This window comes from Podarcis melisellensis, assembly GCF_964234715.1.
Source record: "Podarcis melisellensis genome assembly, chromosome: 14".
Taxonomy (NCBI): domain Eukaryota; kingdom Metazoa; phylum Chordata; class Lepidosauria; order Squamata; family Lacertidae; genus Podarcis; species Podarcis melisellensis.
The window spans coordinates 13,973,869-13,988,511 of record NC_138546.1 but is presented as its reverse complement, the minus strand read 5'-3'; the positions used below and the strand labels follow the sequence as shown (position 1 = coordinate 13,988,511).

The 14,643-nt window shown below is 45.9% G+C and overlaps 1 protein-coding gene across 1 annotated transcript in view; it reads left to right on the top strand.

Annotated features, from left to right (window-relative positions):
* The window catches only part of XYLT1 (xylosyltransferase 1), a 164,025-nt gene that overhangs the window by 78,663 nt on the left and 70,719 nt on the right, over nucleotides 1-14,643 (top strand). The window lies entirely within an intron of this gene.

The window sequence follows — 14,643 nt, the reverse complement described above, 5'->3', positions numbered from 1 at the left end:
AAGATACAATCTGAGAAAATAAAAATCCCTTTAAACTGTAAAATCAAACATCAATTAAAATGCCTGTCAGTATTACACCGTATCAAAGCACGGGCGTTACTAGTCACACTGAAAACAACGGGAAGCCAATGGGATCTTTGGCTTATTTAATTGCCTCTAAAACAGGGATGTGCCTGAACTTTGGAAAGGTCTGGTGCATTGAAGGAAGAGTAGAAAGCTTAGCAGTTTCATGCCATTTGGATGGAAAATGTAGGAGTCAAAGGCACCAGAAGACTGTCTGGGTCTCCCTTTGAAAGCAATGGGAATCTAATGTGGATAAAAAAATGAATGAACTAGTGTGGAATCACTTGTGAAGATGAATGAAAAGCAAATGAACCAGCCTTTGAAAGTTTTAATAGTGCAACTAAATGGAATGAGTAAATGTGGGGTGGGAATCTTGCACCCTGCTAGGACCACACCGTACAAGGATTGTCTGTCCACTTTGAGGTCACATTTAGCATAGCTTTCCCTTATATGTCAGGTCATTATTTCTCTTTCAGTAATAAGAACAACAAATTTAAGTGATATTGGAAGTTAACGCATGCAGGAAACAAAGCGACTGAAAAAGGAGACAGGGCCCCAGTGAAAGTCACCAAGTTCCAACTTCTCGGCTGAATCTCTTAAGCACCATGAGTGCATCTGGTGTGTGTTCTTATTCCGAGTCTCTTGGGTACGGCCCATAAGGTTATTGTGAAATCATGTTTTTGAGATCATCTCGGCAACAGTGTAAAACAAATTAAAGTTGTTGGGGTTTTTTTTTCATTAGCCTTCTGTGGTTCTTGGGATTAAAAATTCAAGAATACAGAGAGGGTAGCATTTTAAAAATCCCCAAAAAACCCAAGTTGAATATCTGTTGACATGGAGAGAGAGAGGAATGACCTAGTTTTTTTCCCCTCTACACCATAATACATGTATACATTCCTACTAGATTTCAAGCAGTGGGTTGTTGCCAAGGTTTCAAGTGACCTCCCCCAAAAAGGATAATCAGGTGACATAGGGAGGTTTCTACCAACACCCCTTGGGATGTTAAAATATTTTTTTTAATGCTTCTGCAAACCTTGGGGGGTCCCCTGAGCATGATGACACCTCCCTCTTGTTTCTCACTGTCCCCTTTTGATTATGTATCTGTTGGCACTCCCCATCTGACTTTGCTATTTAGAAGGAGAGATCAAACATCAAAAGCAGTAAAAAAAATCATAAAGTGTGGGAATCAGCATGCAATGATCAGTCTGTAGGATCGATGCCTTTCTCCAGCCCTCACCTGTTGCAGTTTCCAAACTGCATGGCCTTATAACAAATCAGACAAACTATCAGCAGCTATCCAGGATTTCAGGCCGGGCTTTTCCATAGCCCTAACCTGGAGATACCAGAGGTTGAACCAGGGACAAAGTGGATGCTGTATTACAGAGCTACAGACCACCCCATCCTTCAGTTTGCTGAGGAGGAGGAGGAGGGAGCTCTGTCTAAGAGAGACAGTGTTGTGACAGCAGAGGCCACCAGTTAATATGTATTTAATCTAGTGTGCTTCTGCTGTCCCAGTGGACCTTTTGTTTCGGCTGCCTTTGTAATGAAAAGTGACAGTTGTTTCACCTACTGGTAAAAATCTTGTATAATTGGTCCCTGGATCAGTATCTGAAGGGGGCAATTAAGATTATGCTTTCCAGTGTGTGTGTGTGACATAATTCTTCTCTAAATGTAAATACAATGGAATGGGAAGCTTCCAAACAGGAGCTTTGTTTTGTTTACTTCATCTGTGTTGCCCGTAATCTGCAGGCTGTAATTAAAAGCCCCGGTACTTGGTGGTAACAATTAAAATAGTCCATGGGTGACTGATGACTCCTCTGTTGAGGTTTGTGCGATGTTTGCCAGCCAGGGATATCAAATCCAATTACCAGGTGGTCAAGATAGGAAGCACTGTAGCTCAGTGGCATGCAGAAGGTCCCAGGTTCAATACCCGGCTTCTCCACGTAGGGCTGGGAAAGACTCCCTGCCCTTTTTGTTAAACCACTTTGAGAGGTTTTCTTACAGTCAGATGGTGTATAAACATTGTGGCAAAGCAATAAAGAAATGCTCGGAGAGTTGCTGCTGGCCAGACAATACTAAGCTCAATGGACCAGTGGTCTGCTGTCTATGTTCCTAAGACCAGTGAGCAAGGGCTGCTCATATATGCAATTATGTGTTGCCACCAGGTTCATTGTGGGTGCCATCTTGTTTTATGTGATTGTCTGCCAGTCACAATAGAACCATGAATATTGAAGTCACCATTCTGGTTAGAAATTTAAGGATGAAGGGGGAAGAAGAAGACACTTTTCCAAAGTGTTTTTAAAATTTTTAATATTCTATTCCCTTCTAGGTTTGATTGTGAAGCTCTTTCCCCTTTCAATTGCTTGCAGACAATTACCGCGAGATCATTTTGCTTCCTGACCCTTTGCATCAGGGCAGAAAGTCAAGCACACATGAATTAATTTCCTCACCCTTATTGGCGCATTCATTATGTAAGAACGTCCAAAATTTACAGAGATGAGTAAAGATTCCTTAACAAACTCTACTGAATCCCCCCCCCCCCCGCCAGCCACCCAGCCACATTGTTTTGTGGATTTGCCATGCCAGCTGATTGGGCTTCTGCGGGCTCATGAAAAGGATCTTTCCATCAACGTTTGCTACAAATGGGCCAGAAACCCATTAAAATCAACATGATGGTTTTACAGCAGGAGTGTTGTTGTTGTTGTTGTTGTTGTTTAGTTGTTTAGTCGTGTCCAACTCTTCGTGACCCCATGGACCAGAGCACGCCAGGCACTTCTGTCTTCCACTGCCTCCCGCAGTTTGGTCAGACTCATGTTTGTAGCTTCGAAGACACTATCCAACCATCTCGTCCTCTGTCGTCCCCTTCTCCTTGTGCACTCCATCTTTCCCAACATCAGGGTCTTTTCCAGGGAGTCTTCTCTTCTCATGAGGTGACCAAAGTATTGGAGCCTCAGCTTCACGATCTGTCCTTCCAGTGAGCACTCAGGGCTGATTTCCTTAAGAATGGATAGGTTTGTTCTTCTTGCAGTCCATGGGACTCTCAAGAGTCTCCTCCAGCACCATAATTCAAAAGCATCAATTCTTCAGAGATCAACCTTCTTTATGGTCCAGCTTTCACTTCCATACATCACTACTGGGAAAACCATAGCTTTTACTATACGGACCTTTGTTGGCAAGGTGAGGTCTCTACTTTTTAAGATGCTGTCTAGGTTTGTCATTGCTTTCCTCCCAAGAAGCAGGCGTCTCTTAATTTCATGGCTGCTGTCACCATCTGCAGTGATCATGGAGCCCAAGAAAGTAAAATCTCTCACTGCCTCCATTTCTTCTCCTTCTATTTGCCAGGAGGTGATGGGACCAGTGGTCATGATCTTCGTTTTTTTTGATGTTGAGCTTCAGACCATATTTTGCGCTCTCCTCTTTCACCCTCAATAAAAGGTTCTTTAATTCCTCCTCACTTTCTGCCATCAAAACTGGTTGCATTCCAACTCCCGTCAGCCAGCAGGGCCAATGTTCAGGGTGATGGGAGCTGGAGTCCCACAGCGCACCATATTGACTATCCTTGTTTTATTTATTTATAAATGGCCCTTCCTCGTGTGGCAGGAACAACCAGGGTGATGTCCATCAAACATAAGAACCAACATCAATGCTCGTAGCTGAAAAATGCACAGAGTTGCTAGCCCTCCTCAAAACAGATGCATTGAGATTAATGAATCTAAGTTAGGCCTTTTAAATGACTTTGATGGGTCTAACCTGAAGAGGACCAGGCTTGGATACACCCCGTATGCACTAAAAATAACAATAAAAATTGGATAGCAAATCATTAAAGAAGGAATAGCAAATGTATTTTTTTTTCTAGAGCATGCAGGTGGATCTAGGCAACTGAGCAGCTGTAATGTTGGTGTCAGGGAACTGCCATTGGAACGAGAGGAGGAGGAGAGGCTCCAGGACGATGCTGGAGAGGGGCCAAGTAGGGAGAGAGGCAGGTCTCCTGTTGGGGAAGAAAATCAGCGCAACACCAGGGATGGAGGGGGGCCAATGGGGGAAGCAGAGAGCAGGCTCAGAGACTCTTCGCTGGACACCAGCGGGGAGAGCACAGGTCCTCCGCTACACACACCCTCCCTGCGCAGAAGACTTCCGCTCAGGGAGAGTAGGAGGAGACTGGGCGTCAAACAACTTTTATGTTGGAAAAGGTTTAAGAAACGCCCACTGTCGGATTCTGCCAGCGACTGAACAGCCACGAAGTGAGGGGCTGTCCAGCCAGGAAAGGTTCAACCAGGCCACCTAGCCAGGAGTGGCGGCAACTTACGCACGAGCAACCCCATATAACCATTACAGTTGGTTTTCAGCATTAAGAAGCTGACCATTCCAAGGAAAGGGGATTGTTGAGATTTGTGGTGGTTGTAGTTAAGGGTATGGCTTCCATATTCACCTTGTGATATCTTCCTCCCTCTCCGACCCTTGTTTATATCAGGGACCGCTGGTATGGCCAGATTTGTTCCAGTCTGTTTGAGAAACATTCTAATTTGATGCTAATACAAAATAATAAAGGCCAGCCAATTCAGACCTGCCTACAATAATAAGCAAGGCTGACCTCTTTCTCTCCCTCTCTTTCTTTCTTTTCAAAATCAATGGATAGCATCCTATGGCTTGTTTTCCCTCTGTGTGTGAGAGAGCTTTATTATCACAAGTGCTGATCACAGAGATTACCATGCTCAGAATTGCAATGTGCTGGGCTGCCAAAGAAGCTGATCCCTGGCTGTTTATTTCTTCCATGACAGCATTATTACACACACACACACACACATGCACACCCTCCTCCCTTCCTCCCACCCTGCACACATTGTTAAGCATCGCTGCTTAGTTACATTGGTATTCCAGCCAACGTGCTCTTGAGCAAACATTTCTCTGCCGTTGCCGTCTTTGCAAAGCCTCTTTCGCCTATGGCACCCAGACAAGGACACGGGGAGGGAGAGGAGACTGCGGGTGGGAGGAGAAATGAGTAATAATCAGAAGTATATTAAGTGAGGCACCAAATTCTCTCTCCTCTCCTGCTCCATCCCCCTGCAGTAAGAGCTGTCTTGAAGTCACCTTATTCAAGGCAGGGAAGGGTCGCTGTTCAGGAGCAAAGCACATGCTCTGCATGCAGAACGTCCCAGGATTATTCTCCGGCATTTGCAAAGCAAGCTGAGAAATTGCTGGCCTACAGCCCCCTTCAGTCCCAACCAGGGATGGTGGGAGTTGTGCTATGCAAAGAACGTGAGAACAGAAGAGCCTGCTGGATCAGGCCAATGGCTCATGCAGTCCAGCATCCTGTTCTCCCAGTGGCCACCCAGCTACCCCAATGGGAAGCCCACAAGAAGATCTTGAACTCCACAGCACTCTCCCTTCCTGCAGTTTCTAGCAGCTGGCATTCAGAAGCTGTGCTGCCTCCAGCCGTGGAAGCAAAGCATAGTCACTGTGGCTAGTTGATAGCTTTACCCTCCATGAACTTGTCCAGTCATCTTTTGAAGACATCCAAGTTGGTGGCCATCACTACCTCCTGAAAGATCTGGAGGGATCACACTGGCTAGGCAGAGGGCAGGCGATAGCTGGCTAGATGATCCAACCGTCTGCCTTGGTGCAAGTCAGCACCCTCTGTTTAGGGAAGGAGGTATAGCTCAGTGGTAGAGTACGTGCTCTGTATCCCACATTTAATCACTACCTGGAGAGCCACTCCTAGTCAGTGTAGACAATAGCCAGAAAGGTGGACCAATGGTCTGATGGTACATAAGGCACCTTCCTAATTTCCTATCCTTTTCATAGAGCCTAAATCTCCAACTGTCTTGTGTGTAGCCATGCCAGTGGTCCATCTACCCCAGCATCGTCCATTCTGGCTGGCCGCGCCCAAGGTCTCAGGCAAAGACTTTTCCTGGCGCTTTCTACGCAATGACTTTTTTTTAAAAAAAAAAACAACTGGAGAAGGCGAGGGCTGGAAATTCTGCCTGCAAAGTACATGATCTGCTGCAGAGCTGCATCCCGTCCCCTGGAGAAGAGCTGTTGAATCTTCCTTATTGACACTGGTAGCTCACATTAACATATATAGCAAAGCAGTCCTCTAAGGCAAGGATAGGGGCAATGATTGTTCAAGGACAATTTTAAAAAATAAAATAAAATAGGGACTTCTTGCTGGCAAATGAGGATAGTCGGAATATATGGGATCTGCTAAAAAGCTTCGCAGTTACTGCCTTATCCCTTGATCTGAGATGTCCTTGTGCATCCTGCCCTTCTGTTGACAGGGTGGGGCCTTTGAACCAAAGCAGTTTGTAAGTTACAGGGACAGGAGAGGTGGCAGCATTTGCCCTGGGTAGAAGAGGGAGTGCAGAGCTACTCGTGGTGGTGTCCTTGGCCAAGGAGAGAGACGCTGGATTGCAGGATGCCTAATTATGACCATTTTCTTGCTGCTGTGTAGCTTGGCTTGTGAACGGTGTTGGCTCCATAGTGCCATCTCCTACTCATTACTGCGGCCACTGCCCAGTCGCTTGCCCTTGTCCCTCTGGCCCCAGCCAACACCACTGCTCAGAAATGGGTGCCAAGGCAAATGGAATCTGCTTGCTCAGATGGAGAGGACAGGTGCAGGAGGAAACAACAGTGATCTTGTGGTGTGGGGCCTCAGTAAGTGCCCAAGAGTGCTGTCCCCTGAGCACAAGTCCCTTGGGATATCCATGGTGGTAAGAGGCAATTCCTGCCAAAATCAAGCAGCCCCAAGCATGATTCTTGCATTGCAGGGGGTTGCATAACCCTTGGGTTCCCTTCCAACACTACAATTCTATGCTCCACTTAAGCTGCAGTGCACACTTCTCCACCCACCATGGCCAATGGAGCCACCATCACCACAGAAGCTGCAACCCTGCTGCAAGCAATGGCTGGGGCAGAAGGAGAGGGCAGGCAGTTCCTGTGCCAGCCTGGAGTTGTCACAGCAGTGATTGTGTTGCCAGCACGGGATCCAAGAGATCCTGAACCAGCTTCACCTCACCCCTTGAAAGCCCCATTTTGGGGCTTTTTGCTGGCCACCACCAGCCCATGCGAAGTCCACCGATGTCGGCAGAGGGGAACTAGCACCTCCAGTCCAGCACAAAGCAGCACATTGCTCTGCTACCCAGTGGACTGCACCCAACCAAGTTCTCAAAGTAGATCCATTGAAATGAATGTATCCAAGTCAGTTGTGTCCATCCGTTTCAATAGGTGAACAGGACTGACTTTGGATGCCGTCCAATATCTTAAAATTGGGACGCAGAAACATTTAAAACAAAGCAGTACAGTGCAGTAGCAAGTAGCACTGATGGTCTCATCTACGCTTGGTTAGAAGGCAGTAAAAGCAAACATGCATCCCTTGACGACCTTCAGTTTAATAAACCTCTTTGCTGGCGCCTCCAAATCAGAATGCCCGTTCAGCAGCAAATTTAGCTTTCACATTAAGCTCTCCTTGAGACCTGTCACACAATTATTTTTAGGCCTGCTGCTTCTAAAACCAGAGCTGACGCGCTTGGCTCCGGACAGGCCTCTTAATGAAAAGAGACACGAGGAGAAACCTCAAAAGAATTCAGCAATATAGATCTCTCTGGCAATCCCAACTCAGGGAACAGCCCAGGGCTGAGTTTAGATAAAGGCTAAATTGCTGCCTGACAGTTGCGATTGGAAGAGAAAGGCCCGTGGAAAGCAGTTGCACGAGGAGGTGCGGAGTCGGGAAATGTGTCTGGAGAAACTACCGGATACAAATGCAGCTGCTCACATTAGCTTGTTAAGGGCGGAAATGGTTTCGTTTGCAAAAGACGTTGAGGGGGATGTTTGCATTAGAGAGGCATCAGAGGGGGTCTTTCTCTCGCCTTCTGTAACGGCCTCCTTAGTTACTCTTTTTATTTTATGGATTGCCTTTGTATCTCACCTTTTTCTCCAGTGAGCATCCATGGTTCTCCCTCTCCTCACATAATCCCCACAACAACCCTGTGAGGTAGGTTAGGCTGAGAGTGAAGTGACTGGCCCTCAAGGTCACCTGGTGAGCTGCATGGTTGAGTGGCGATTTGAACCCTGGTCTCCCCAGTTCCACGCTAATTACTGGTGGACCATGTTCTGGGGTGGGGGGGGTGTCAGAAATTGTGGGTTCCCATAAGGGCCTTCCTCATATTAAGAACGAAAGAATCTCAAGTTCTGTTTTTAAATGAACCTTGGGAACTTGTGGCCCTCCAGTGATGGACACTAACTTGCATGGTTTTGAAAGAGGATGAGACAAGTTCATGGGGGATAAAGCTATCAGTGGCTACCAGCCACAATGACTATGGTCTGCCTCCCTGGCTGGAGGCAGCGATGCTTCTGAATACCAGAGGCGAGAGTGCTCTTGTGCTCAGATCCTTCTTCAATGTCCGCCCCCAGACATTTGGCTGGTCACTGTGAGAACAGGATGCAGGTTCTTCTTGTGTTCTAATGGAGTACGAGAGGAGCAGGTCCTTGTCTTTATCAATCTCTGGGGCTTAAGTAGATCCATCCATAATTTTGCATGTGATGAAACCATGCAGTTTCTTCACCATGCAGACCAGGCGTTGTAGCTCAACCCAACTGGACAGATTTGTTAGAAGCGTCATTTGTGGGATGCGTGGGGTGATGGGTATGGACCACTGTTCATGGCAGTAATGGGGGAACCCGTTGTCTTCCAGAACTTGCTAGACTACAACCCTCATTAACCCTGACCATTGGCTATTGCTGGTGGTGGATGATGAGAGTTGGAGTCCATCCACATCAGGAGAGCCACAAGTTCCCCAGCCCCGCTGTTGGGTTAGAGGCAAAGCATCTCAAGATACCAGTTGATGGGAGGCAAGCATTCATATGGTTGGCCACTGTGTAAAACTGCGCTGGACTCAAGGGACCATTGATGTGCTCAGACATGGGTGATGCCAAGAAGGGAGGGAATTTGCACCTGTCTTTGCCAACGTGGCTGGGTCTCACGGAAGCTGCAATCCAAAATACCTGGAGGGCACCAAGTTGGGGAAGGCTGGACTAGAGGAAGACTGAACTTTTAAGAGTTGCAAAGAGTGAGGCAGTTTAATGGATGCCCCTAGCACACTGAATCAATTTTTGACTTTGGAATGAAATGTACTGAAAGGAGCTCTATCGATCTGTGTTGAATTAGATGTAATGAACTGGCTGGGTTTAATGAACTAGATTTACTGAATTTATTGAAATTAACATTGGTTGTACACCAGGATGTTAAAAAGTGTTGGAAGTCTTGCAGTTGCTATTAGAAAACTGAATTAAAATTGAGCTCGGAATGAAATGAATTAAAAGAGCCATATGGATTTATATTGAATCAGAATTGGACAATAAATAAAATGTAGTGAGTTTATTGGAACTAGAAATTGAACTGATTAGCTGCAGTGAATCAGACTAAGGTTGTATTCCTGTGCACACTTTCCTTGGGAGTAAGTCCCTTTGAACACAGTCAGATTTACTTCTGAGTAAGCATGCATGGGATTGCACTGAAATGCTACAATCCTATTCCCAGTATCCATGCAACTCAAATTTACTTTCTAAGTAGACATGCATCGGATTGTACTGTTAATTAATGTATTGGAACTAGGGAAATGACCCTATAGGATAGGATTAATGGGCTGAATATATTCATTTGGGAGTAATTGTACATATATAACTAGTAATACATTTAGAGGCTATAAGCTGCCTTTGCTTATTTTAGAACACTGGGGGAAATAATGGCCTATTATAGTTGATGGATAAGCTGACAAGAGAAAAAGAAAGATGAGTATCTCGTAAAAATAAAAGCTTTAAAACATAAATCTTAACTGTTTCTTAGAAATCATAAACTGCAAGAGGGAAATAAAAAATATGTATATAACACTCCAATGTGTTAGAAGGTATCACTTATTTATCAAGATTTACATACTGCTTGGTTGCAATAGAACCTCAAAAAGAAAGAAAACAATAAAATTATCAGGTAAAAAAAAAGCAGGTGAAAACGACTACTTAAAATGTTCAGAAATGCACAGTGGTCTGAATTCCCAGCTGGCAGGAGCAAGGGCACTGTGGACAGGGCTAGCCAGTGTCTCTCTGCCCCTCTCGCCTCACATTCTCATCCACACCTGAGCAGGACTGGTGAGATGATGATGTGGTGGTAGTAATAATAATAATAATAATAATAATAATAATAATAATAATAATAATAATTTATTATTTGTACCCCGCCCATCTGGCTGGGTTTCCCCAGCCACTCTGGGCGGCTTCCACAAAGACCAAAAATACACTAATATCCAAAAATACACTAATATGTGGAGCATTCTGCTGTCTATCAGGTTTTTTCAACTTTTGAGGGTCAGCTGACATGTCTGCAGGTGGGGAGAGTTGTCATTGTGGTCGGATTCTGCTTGTGGGCTTCCCTTGGGCCTCTGGTTGGCTAAGGGGAGAGAAGAATGCTGGACTAGAAAGCCCTTTTGCCTGATCCAGCAGGACCCAGTTTCTGAGAATCAAAAGCAGGTAGGGTGCTATTGTCTACAGGTCCTTCTTCTGGGCTTCCCATGGGTTGACCACCTTGAGAACAGGATGCTGGGCTACATCTGGACCACTGGCTTGATCCTGCAGTTCTTGGTCTTATGTTTCCCCCCCCCCCTTATAATTAATACAGTTTTTGTCTGCAGAAGAAATAACACAAGAGTCTGATTGCAATCCTCAGTTAATGTCTGAAGCCTCTGAATTTCCAGAAACCAACAATTGTTAAAGTGCAATTTAATTTTTTAAAAAAATTAAAAGAGGAAAGCATATGGAAAGAGCAAACTGCATTAACATCTGTTCTTTCTCCCATCTGCTGTCTTTGGCTTTGCTCTTGCCCAGATCTGTCCAACTGGCTAGATTTCCAAGGAGGCTCATTGCTTATGAGCTATTTCTTCCAATAAAGTTCATTATTTTTTCTTCATCATGACTGAAATGGAGAAAACGTCTCTCTCAAATGCGGAACAGCTTTTTGAGAGAGGTTTGTTGTTGTTTTTTCCCCTTAATGAAAAGAGCTGGATGTTGAGAGAACAGGTGGAATATAAAATGGATCTGGCTGGGTTGTGGGTTGTTGTTTTTTAAAATGTCATGCTATCCAAAACAATTGTGAGATCACCTGGATCTGTTATCTTTTGTTTATCTCAGAGTCTGTCTCCCGTTTCAAGCCTTTCGCCACCTTTCTGAAATTCAAGGTAGCTGCCACATAACAAAGAATAATATTTAAAACCAATTGGCTATCACAGTTTCTTTCTTTTAAAAAGGGAGCCAGGAAGGTCATGCTAGGCAACAAGCCTATGCATTTTTCACTGATTGTTGTAAGTATTGTGGGGGAACCTCTCCTGGTGATCTGTTCCTTTATGTCAGGGCCACAGCACAAAAGGCCCTGCTCCCAAAGTGACCAGTTCAACACTGAAAGGGACTGCCTAGGAGAGATGTGGGCAGGGCAGAGGAGGAAACCAATGTATGCTTAAGCTGCAAGGGTTTGATGTACATTTGCTTTCCTTATGTCTTTTGCCAACCGGCTTAGCCCAACTGAAACTGTAGCCAAAAGTGTGTGTTAGGCTCCACTATAACAGGGTCAGGGAGGTCTGTGCACTCCAGGTGTTGCTGAATTACATCTCCCCTCATCCCTGGCCTCTATCATCTACCACCCAGGCAAGGCAGAGACATTATCAGAGAGTCAGGACATATACCAGCCGGTCAAAAACACTTGGAAGAGGGTGCAAAATAAGCAAGAAGAACCCCACTGGATCAGGCCATTGGCTGTTCTAGTCCAGCATCCCGTTCTCACAGTAGCCAACCAGTGGCCATAGGAAACCCTCGAGCAGGACCCGAGTGTAAGAAGAAGAGGAGTTTGGATTTGATATCCTGCTTTATCACTACCCGAAGGAGTCTCAAAGCAGCTAACAATTTCCTTTCCCTTCCTCCTCCACAACAAACACTCTGTGAGGTGAGTGAGGCTGAGAGACTTCAGAGAAGTGTGACTAGCCCAAGGTCACCCAGCAGCTGCATGTGGAGGAGCGGAGACGCGAACCCGGTTCCCCAGATTACGAGTCTCCCGCTCATAGCCACTACACCACACTGGCTCTCCTCTTTGTCATTTACAGCAACTGTTATTGACAAGCATTGCTTGCCTCTGTTTGTGGAAACAGAGCAGAGCCATCCTGGCCTATAGCCATTCTCCTCCCCATGATTCGTCCAGTCCTCTTTTAAAGCCATCCACATTAGTGGCCATCACTGCCTCCTGTGGGAGAGAGTTCCATAGTTCAACTCTGCACTACATGAAGAAGTACTGTCCTGAATCTTCCAGCATTCAGCTTCATTGGATGCCCACAAGTTCTAGTATTGAGGGCCAGTGTGGTGTAGTGGTTAAGAGCAGTGGGCTCATAATCTGGTGAACCGGGTTTGATTCCCCGCTCCTCCACATGCAGCTGCTGGGTGAGCTTGGGCCAGTCCTACTTCTCTGAAGTCTCTCAGCCCCACTCACCTCACAGAGTGTTTGTTGTGGGGGAGGAAGGAAAAGGAGAATGTTAGCTGCTTTGAGACTCCTTCAGGTAGTGATAAAGCGGGATATCAAATCCAAATCCAAACTCTTCTAGTATTATGAGAGAGAGGGAGAGGGAGGGAGAGGGAGGGAGGGAGGAGGAAAACATTACTCTGTCCACTCTCTCCATGCCACACATAATTTTAAAAACTTCTGTCACCTTGACTCGCCTTTCCTCTAAACTAAAAAGTCCCAAACACTGCAACCTTTCCCTATAAGGCAGAGACTCCATCCCCTTCAGTGCCAGATTTACTTACAGTGGTACCTCTGGTTGTGAACGGGATCCGTTCCGGAGCCCCGTTCACAATATGAGCAGAACGCAACCCGCGTATGTGCGTGCGTGGGCTGTGATTTGCCCATTCTGCACATGACGTCATTTAGCACATCTGCGCGAGCGGCGAAACCCAGAAGTAACCCTTTCCAGTACTTCCGGGTCACCGCGGGACGTATCCTGAAAAAAACGTAACATGAAGCAGACGTAACAAGAGGTATGACTGTATAAGCTAAACAAGCTATAGCTTAGGACCCCACATACTTGGCCCCCCCAAAAAAATAAAGGAAAAAAAACCTTGATGTACATTTCCAAAATATAAGATTAAAAACTAATAAAATAAAACCTACATACAACAATATTGCTTTGTGTTGTGTAGGCTCCTATGATGTAAGCAGTGGGCCCTGCCTGCTAGCCTGCTCCCTAAAATATCACTGGTTTGCTCATTTCTCTATATAGGGTGCCTACATTCTGCATGGACTGGTTGCAGGGCAACATGTGCAAATGGCTTGAGATACCTATGAGGTCCATAAATTACCATATAGCATATATTCAACACACAAAAAAGTGACAATTTGTTGTTGACAAAGGACAGCTGGACATATAAAGGGCCCCATTACCTTCAGTAGTTTAGGGCCTCATCAAACATAAATCTGGCCCTGATCCCCTTGATCACTCTGGTTGTGCTTACCTGAACCTCTTCCAACTCTACCATATGCTTTTTTGAGGTGAGGCAACCAGAACACCATTGGGACGGGAAGGTATATAGGCATATAGCGGGAAGGTAAACGGCGTTTCCGTGTGCAGCTCTGGCTCGCCAGAGCAGCAATGTCACGCTGGCCACGTGACCCGGAAGTGTCTTCGGACAGCGCTGGCCCCTGGCCTCTTGAGTGAGATGGGCGCACAACCCTAGAGTCTGTCAAGACTGGCCCGTACGGGCAGGGGTATCTTTACCTTTAACCAGAACACAGTATTCCGAAAGTGGCTGCACCACAGACCCAGTGACGCGTGTTGCCTGGAAGACAAGGAAGTGTCTGAGGATGGGGGTGGCCTGGGGGGGGAGAGTCCTGAGCACTGTATTTGCCCCCCCCCAAGCATGAGGCTTCCTACCCCTCCTGCAAAGCCTAATGCACGTTGACCCTAACAATAACGATAAGAAAAAGTCTCAGCCTGTTTATGTTGTCGAAATTTATCCCTCTTCTTCTTGAAGGAGCTTGGGGCAGTTATAGAGAGCAAAGGGTTTGGGGGGGTTGGGGAGGGGGGCAATGTTGAGCTGAGAAATGGAACTGGGCCAAATGCCAGCTCTTGACCTTCACGGCTCAGCTTAGCCATGTTAACATATCAGCCACCTGCTCGCAGCGTTTCCGCCCCACAAATGGCATGGGAAACAGGCCTTCAGCATAAGGCAAACATCTGTTTGGAGGAGCAGAGGCTTTTAAACATCTCCAGGTTTTGTTTTTTGTTTTTAATATTTTTTTAAGTTCACCTAGTTTCCCATTTTTTTCACTCGTGCTTTTTAAATCGAGCGGTTTCACTCAGCTCAGTGAAGTGTGTTAAGAACATCTGCTTTTGGAGTAACCGGGAACAGTTTAGAGAAAGCAACTGATAGCAAGCGATGAGCAGATGCTGATTCTTGAGAGCTGGGAGCCGAGAGGGAAATTAATAAGAGTCTTTCAATGGGGCTTAACCATGGAGTGCTCTCAGTCCACTTTTTATTGGCCTGGGAAACAGCCAGGTT